The sequence below is a fragment of the Lacerta agilis genome, chromosome 5 (genome assembly GCF_009819535.1).
Source record: "Lacerta agilis isolate rLacAgi1 chromosome 5, rLacAgi1.pri, whole genome shotgun sequence".
In the NCBI taxonomy this organism is placed as follows: Eukaryota; Metazoa; Chordata; class Lepidosauria; order Squamata; family Lacertidae; genus Lacerta; species Lacerta agilis.
The window spans coordinates 41,030,286-41,038,539 of record NC_046316.1 but is presented as its reverse complement, the minus strand read 5'-3'; positions in this window follow the sequence as shown (position 1 = coordinate 41,038,539).

Genomic DNA, 8,254 nt, shown 5'->3' with positions numbered 1-8,254 from the left:
CAATAACAACATCACAGCACCAGCCCTTTCCTTAAAGACAGCCAGTTCTTAAAGGCCTGTAGGAATAAAAACGTCTTCCCCTGTCTGTGAAAGGAAAATAAGGAGGGAGTCAGTCTAACTTTTCTAGGAAATGAGTTCCAAACTCTGACATCAGCCACCAGAGTGGCTCCCACTCCTGCATTCCCACCAAGTGTATCTGTGAGGGTGGTGGGACTGAAATGATGCCTTCCCCTGATGATCTCACAGCTTGGGCAGGTTCTTATGAGAGAATATGGTCTTTGAGATAGCCTGGACCTAAGCCATATAGGGCTTTCTAGGTCAAAACCAGCACTTAGAATTGTGCCTGGAAACAAACCTTAATGACATCAAATAATTAACAGGTGGGTGGCCCTGCCCATTTGTCAGATTTGGCCCACCAGGATCAGGAAGATAAAGATCAGGCCCAATGGGGTTAAAAGGTTTCCCATTTAGGTGTGCCTATTCAGAACTCTTTCTAGGATTTACAACATTTTACTTTCACATGTTGTGACATGATGGAGCTTTTGGTCTGTTTCTGTAAGCATATTGTAATCATCAGTACTGAAAAATTTCATAGCCTATAATGAGCTAAAGGTTTCTTTAAAACAGTTCACTACATATATTATTAGGAAATAAAGTTAATTTTTGTTGATATTGACATAAACTGTAAATGAAGTTTTAACAATGAGTAAATCCAAATGGTTGATGCTCCAAGAACAGATAAAAAAAGTTACTCTGTTGGTTCAGCAGAATGAAAATTAGGCATGGAAATAATGTGGCTTAACAGGCCCATCCAGTGTTGCAGTATGTAACCTTTTGAATTTTACAAAACCCTTTTCTTAGGATGTTGAAGAAGACTTTTAAAAAGGAAAACTAGATGTTAAACCCATCTTACCCTTGCTAATCAGTTCCATTAAGATGGGAGGATTCCCCCCCCCAAAAAAAATTTGGTTAAGGCTGAGCCTTATACTACTGTTTCAGGTTACTTGAAAGTGCTTCCGGGGCAAGGCGGTAATGGCAAAGGCCCCATTTGAAAATAATAATAAAACTACTTATACAACATGTTTGTCCTTAATGTGATATTGCAGTTCCATTAGAAGCAAAAATAAACAGTTGTTTTTATATTAGCAAAGGAAGCAACTAATGTTAAGAATAAGCTGCAGGTTAGAAATCTTAGAAAGGTTACAGCGTGGAAAGCTTACACAACCTGAGAATTGCAGGGTGGGGGGGACTAAAGGTGAACAAACTGCCCCAGAAGGAGAACGATGTGCCCCCCACCAGAAGTACTACCCCTCCCCTAACACCCCCACACCCTATTATATCAACTAGTAATGTAATTGGTAGAAGTAGATAATTTTGAACTAGCAAAGGTGAAGAGCCTCTGGCCTGTTGGCCTAATTTATGCCCATCAGTCATTGTACCCTCCACATTTGGCCTGCCTGTCCATTTCAGCAAAGTCACTCCCACCTGCCCTACACCTTGCATCATATATATTACATCCAATGTGGGACTGGTAAAGGCTTGGATGAAATGGGCTTGGCTGAAAGGAACTCTGCAGGTGCTGCTGATGTGCGTGCGGCGCCTGCAAAACCCCTTGTGCAGTGCTGTCCAAGCATCCACAAGCACTGCACATGCTTTTTTACTCATACAGTTGGGTTTCAAATCTCCAGGGGCAAAAATGGGTCATCTGATGTTGTAACACCAAGGGGTTGACAGGTGAGCAGCCTATCAAACTTGTCCCACCAGGGTGTGTGGAGATCTGGCTCACTGGCTGGATCTAGTTTCCTACTACTGAGTATAGATTAATTTGATATGGCACTTTGTTATGGTGTAATATTGAGCAAAAGATGCTAACTTCAAAATATCTATGATCTGAAGAATTTCTTGAATAGATGTAAGGGCTTCTGTATGCACAACTTGGCATTTTTTCAACTTCAGCTCCTTTTGCATTCTATGGTCTGCCTGAATTTTCACTTAAGTCTCTGTAATTGGTGATAAAGGAGATTAGAAGCCATACTGTGTGGTGGTGTCACTTACGGTATGTAAATCCCATAAAGAGTTAATCATATGGCTTGATCAGGGTCCTTTAGTATGAAATTTGTACTGAAATTATGGAAAAGCTGGGTATTTTACCCTAACTGGATTAATAGTGTCAAATAGCATTACATTGGTACCTCCGGTTGCGGACGGGATCCGGTCTGGAGCTCCGGTCAGATCTCGAGATTTCTGTAACCTGCAGGGGTCGTTTCTGCACATGCGCGGTGGGGCAGTAGAGCGCTTCTGCACATACGCATGTGGCAAAACCTGGAAAAATACTTCCGGGTTTGCCGCATTCACATCCTGAAGGATACGCAGCCGGAGGTGTGCGTATCCAGAGGTAACACTGTACTGTGTTTCTATTTGACTTAAAAAACCCTACTACTTTTCTGCACAAATATTATAATCTACTATGTCCTCTTAAGTTTCTTTCTGTCTTTTTTGGTTGGTCATTCTATGTAGCACTTCCAATTTATTTGGCACAGATTTTGATACATTTCTATATGGCTTATTTTCAGCACTAGCCAAATGCTTAGAGGACTCTGCCAAGCCATCTTGGTTTATGCTGCATCATTATCTTCCATTTGAGGATAGTATAAGAATAGAAATATATTGAACTACTGCTGGTTGTGCCAAATTTCTCGACTCTTTGTTTTCTACAAATTCTAGGGATAAATGAGTGTTCAAGCAATTGATCTACATACAAGGGTTACAAATGTGTAAATAGCCTAACCTTAGTTGCTAGGAGACAGTGATAAATGGACACCTGCTATCTACAGACAACTAAAGGATTTGTACTTTAAAAAGTAAGAGGGACGGGGTGGCGCTGTGGGTTAAACCACAGAGCCTAGGGCTTGCCGATTGGAAGGTCAGTGGTTCGAATCCCCGCAACGGGGTGAGCTCCCATTGCTCGGTCCCAGCTCCTGCCAACCTAGCAGTTCAAAAGCATGTCAAAGTGCAAGTAGTTAAATAGGTACCGCTCCAGCAGGAAGGTAAATGGTGTTTCCGTGCGCTGCTCTGGTTCACTAGAAGCAGCTTAGTCATGCTGGCCACATGACCCGGAAGCTGTACGCCAGTTCCCTCGGCCAGTAACGCGAGATGAGTGCTGCAACCCCAGAGTTGGACACAACTGGACCTAATGGTCAGGGGTCCCTTTACCTTTACCTTTACTTTTAAAAGTATCACTTGATTGTTGTTAAACTGTTAAGAGAAACAAAATGACCTGATTGTGAAATAATGTAACAATACAGTAATTAGAATAGCACATGATTATTATTTGTGGTGTCAGCTGACTGGAAACACACACTGTACAAGTTCATGCTACAACATTAATGCTAAGTCTTTGTCTCTTTTTAGAAATGTAGGCAGTACTACAGTTAAATGTAATTCATCCCCAATTCTTCTTTTTTGCATTTACATATATTTCAAGAGGATGCTTGGAGCTGTACAAACATGTACCCCTTTCTCCCAGTACTTAATGTCTTTTGCTAGTATTACAAAGGCAGGGGCTCTAATATATGTTACCACGTGCAATTTTAAAATAGATTTGTTAATCGTCTGTCATTGTGGCCCTCCCCCCCAAAAACCTTTTTGTCATACCTTACTACCATATTTGAGAACTTTGGGAGGAACTTCAGAAGGGTGATTTATGTAGGCATTCTTGAAAATATTTTTCCTATTTGGTTTGTGTCGGCTAATTTCAGGGGCATATCTAGAGCCCCCTGTGCCCTTGGCAAGGAGCTGTATTGGTGCCCCCCCCAAAGCCTTCATGGTTCAAGAAGGACGAGAAGCTTCTCCTGAACTTAATCTTGGCAGGACAGTGGTGTCTTTTCACCACACATGTATAATCATACAATCCATAGCCTGATAGATGATTTTTGTGTCCCCCCTGGGTCTGTGTCCCAGGTGAAGGCCAGTCTGGCTAACTTCAATGAGAGCTTTAATAGCTTGTTGACTTAACATGAAAAATGTGTTACTGTTACACATACATTTTTTTTCTACTCACAGGTAAGACTTTCCTGTAGGTGGAACAAGAAGGGAAGCAATTTCCAAAAATTTATCTCTCCCCTTGCAGCCTCTATAGTACCCTAAATCTGTTCTGGAGAGTCCTTCATCACTCTGGAGGAGATTTCTCCATGTGCCTCCTCCACAAGAGGCCCAGAGGGTGGCAACACCGAGCGGGCCTTTTTTATGGTGGCTCCTCCATTGTGGAATGATTTCCCCAGGGAGGCTTGCCTGGCGTTTTCGTTACATATCTTTAGGTGATAGGCAAAAACATTCCTCTTCTCTCAGGTCTTTGGCTAATTAAACAATCTATCACCTTTTAATCTCTTTGTGGGGCGGGGGGCGGGGGCTTAGGGCTGTCATTTAAAAAAGAAATTTAACCCAGTTCTTGTGCATAAAGTATAAAGCTTTTGCCTTGTGAATCTAGTATACCTGAAGAAGTGTCTCCATTCCCATCATTCAGCCCAGACACCGAGTTCCAGCTCTGAGGGCCTTTTGACAGTTCCCTCACTGTGAGAAGTGAAGTTACAGGGAACCAGGCAGAGGGCCTTCTTGGTAGTTGCGCCCACCCTGTGGAACACCCTCCCATCAGATGTCAAGAAGATGAGCAATATAACCTTAGAAGACATCTGAAGGCAGCCCTGTTCAGTCTATATGAAAGGCTTTCCTACTGTGAATACTACAAAGCAAATTCTTCTTTCTCTACACTACTCCTTCAGTTAGTAAAACAAATCAATACAAATCGACACTTGCAGCTAGTCACAACATGACATGCTAGGTTTCCAACAGTGTCTGCCAGTTTCTGATATCTCTACTGGAAAAAAAGAACTGCGGGAACATTTCTGGAAGGTGGGACGATAGGGTCTTTCTCATATGAGTGTAAAATAAAACAAATCATAATTTAAATTCTATAATTAACACTTCTGCTTTATGCTGAAGTAGCAATATGAGCAATTCTTTGTGATACATGACAAGAGCTCCTCTGGGAGGAAGGATAGAATATAAATTCAATAAAAAATACATGTTTGGTCCAAAATAGCACCTGAAACTCATGCTTTAAGTACTAAGCTAGCAGTTAAGATTGTGTTATTTTGATTATCATTTCAAGAGCCAGCATCTGAAAATATTCCATTCATTGTGGTATTTATTCTCTTGATGCTGGAGCAGATGAGTGGCCTGCCTGGAAACAATGGTTTTGCAAATTGGGAGCATAATCCAGAAACAGAGTTTGAAATTGGTATATAGGTTCTGGCTTGAGATGGCAAACCTGGTTTTCATTGGCCATAGTGCAGATGTAATGCCAAACCAGTAATTATATTGAAAAAGAAGAAAAATTCTGTACCTGGGAATGGGGCACAGTGTATGTTCCTGAGGCTGGTTCTTGATTACAAATTAAGTGTCAAATCATCTATTTGTTTTAAAACCAAATGTCTGCACAAACAAATAATAGTTGACACTCTGCAGGGAGTACCAGAACATCTGAACTGGGCCAAGGCAAGTGCATAAGTAGTTGCTGTAGTGATTCCTTGTAAAAATCTGCTCTCCAATACCATATAAAGATGAAATGGTATATAATAGCTTAGCACAATTAATCAAACTATGGGTTATTGGGAATGCTGGTGTACACTGCTCAAATTTCACCTGTCCCACTCCTCCCTTTGCTACACTGGAAGGAAACAAACTAGAATATGCAAGTGTAATTAATTTTGTTTCTCCCCCCAAAATGAGGAAATTGGATTTTATTGGTACCCACTCTGTAGTGGGCACTGTGAGGCTTAGATGGGAGTTGTTTTTTTGCTGTGATCAATTGCTAGGAGCAGTTTAAATCCAGTAGTCTACAACATGATCTTTTGCCTCTCTGCTACACAGTTCTGATTACCTAATTAATGGCGGAAGCCAAAGTTGGTTGTTTCCAGAAAGAAACATGCATGAGAGCGTAGATATGTATCCAAATTACTGGGTAACAAAACGGGTTTGTGACTTGAGGTTGTCTGAAAGTGAAGAACCATAGTAAGCCACTCTTGAAAGTGAGGGGACTTTCAAATGTAGCTTGTGATACAAAATGGGGATCTGCTTTTCAAAAAATGAAAAAAGTTACAAGTGGTTGTTGCTTGGGTGGACCTGAACTACTTGGATCCTGCTTGGTCCTTTGAATCCTGGTTCATTTATAATTCCAGGGCCATTCTGCTGGAAAGAAAAGTCACTTGAATATAGGAAATGGAATGAATCCTTTATTGGAATTGATCATGTGTGGATTTGTTTAGCTGAATCACATGTCCCATGCTTGGTTTGCTATTGCATATACAGGTGAAACTCAAAAAATTAGAATATTGTGGAAAGGTTAATTTCTTTCAGTAATTCAACTTAAAAGGTGAAACTAATATATGAGATAGACTCATGACATACAAAGCGAGATATGTCAAGCCTTTATTTGTTATAATTGTGATGATTATGGCGTACAGCTGTTGAGAACCACAAATTAACAATTTCAACTTTGGGGTTTTCATCAGTTGTACGCCATAATCATCACAATTATAACAAATAAAGGCTTGACATATCTCAGTTTGCATGTCATGACTATCTCATATATTAAATTCTAGTAGCTAATGAAAACAATTGCTAACATAAATGGACTTTTCCACGATATTCTAATTTTTCGCGTTTCACCTGTATGTACTTTGTGAGGTTTAATCATACATATTGACATGTAGGTTTTGAATAACTGCCTACAAGGAAGCAGCTTTCATATATGAAGTTTATTCTTTTTTGAAGCATTGCTAATACTTGAGGAAATGCTTCAAGTATTTTGAAATTGATGTAGTCGTAAGTAGGTTACAGCTGAGCCAGTTCTCTCTATGAAGCTGGAGTTTATCGGACTTGTGTTTGAATGATAAAGCAGCAGATCCATAGATAGTTCTGCTGCAGTTTCATTTAAAGTTACTCAAAAATTTACTCTCGACATGACAAATGTGACTGATATAGTAAGTACTATTTTCTGTATGTTGTAGTAAGATTTTAACAATAATTTGTATTGTTCACAGGAAAAGCTGTGTACTTAGTGCTGTCCATCATCCTTGCCACTGAAAAGGCAGTATGGAGACGAAATAGACTCTTCAGTATAGAAAAAGTAAATAGAACAATTTTTGTTTAAAATCATATGGTCATCTGAAAAAAGAAGGGTCATACATTATCTTTCAACTACTACCTGAGTCCTTTGTATTGTGTGATGAGTTAGTGATTCCAAAATCTGGAGGACCCTTGTAAAGCAGCAAAACTGGTATTAACTGGTTTAAAAGTGACTGAATGTTACAATGTTGATGTAACATAATTCTCTTACAATGTTGTTGCCTCTTGAATGAGTGTTGAACTTAAAAAAAGGAAAAAAAAGGGTTTAGATAGTTTTGACTTCTAAAGCAGTGTTTTTCAACTACTGTTCCGCGGCACACTAGTGTGCCGCGAGATGTTGCCTGGTGTTCCGTGGGGAAAATTGAAAAATTCGAAAGATTTAAAAAAATATCAGCTTTGTGTTCAGCCAAACAGACCCAGGTTGCGCACTGAATAAAGTTTTATAATTTTCATATTTCTGTTTACTTAATTTCATAATAAAGTAATTATAAAATACTTTCTTTGTGTTTATTTGATTCCTATTCAAGAGAATTACTTTATATATAGTCAATATAGGCACAGAGTTAATTTTTTTAACATTTTCTAATGGTGGTGTCTCGTGATTTTTTTCATGAAACAAGTGTGCCTTTGCCCAAAAAAGGTTGAAAAACACTGTTCTAAAGTAACAAATCTGAGTAGTTAGTAAACTGATGTATTCCATCTTCAGCTTCTTAAAGTAGGATTTAGGAACAACCTAAAGAGTATTTTATTCATTTTTTCTGCTAAAAAATGATAGTATATTGAACTTTAAGTACAATACATTAGCAGAAATTAGCTTTCAGTGTATCTTCCAGGTCATTCCTGAAGGATGCTTAATGATCTGTCACTGATCCATTTGTGTTTATCAATTCTGTACTGTATGAGGTGTAAAATAAGTAAGGCAACTAATGACCGATTAGCAGTTGTTAAAATATTTTCTTTACACTATTGAGTAAAGCAATACTCAAGTCAAGTGTAATATGAAAGTACTGTTCAGACACAGTGCTAAACATGGTTACACAAATGAACCTCTGGTTCTCACTTTCTGTGG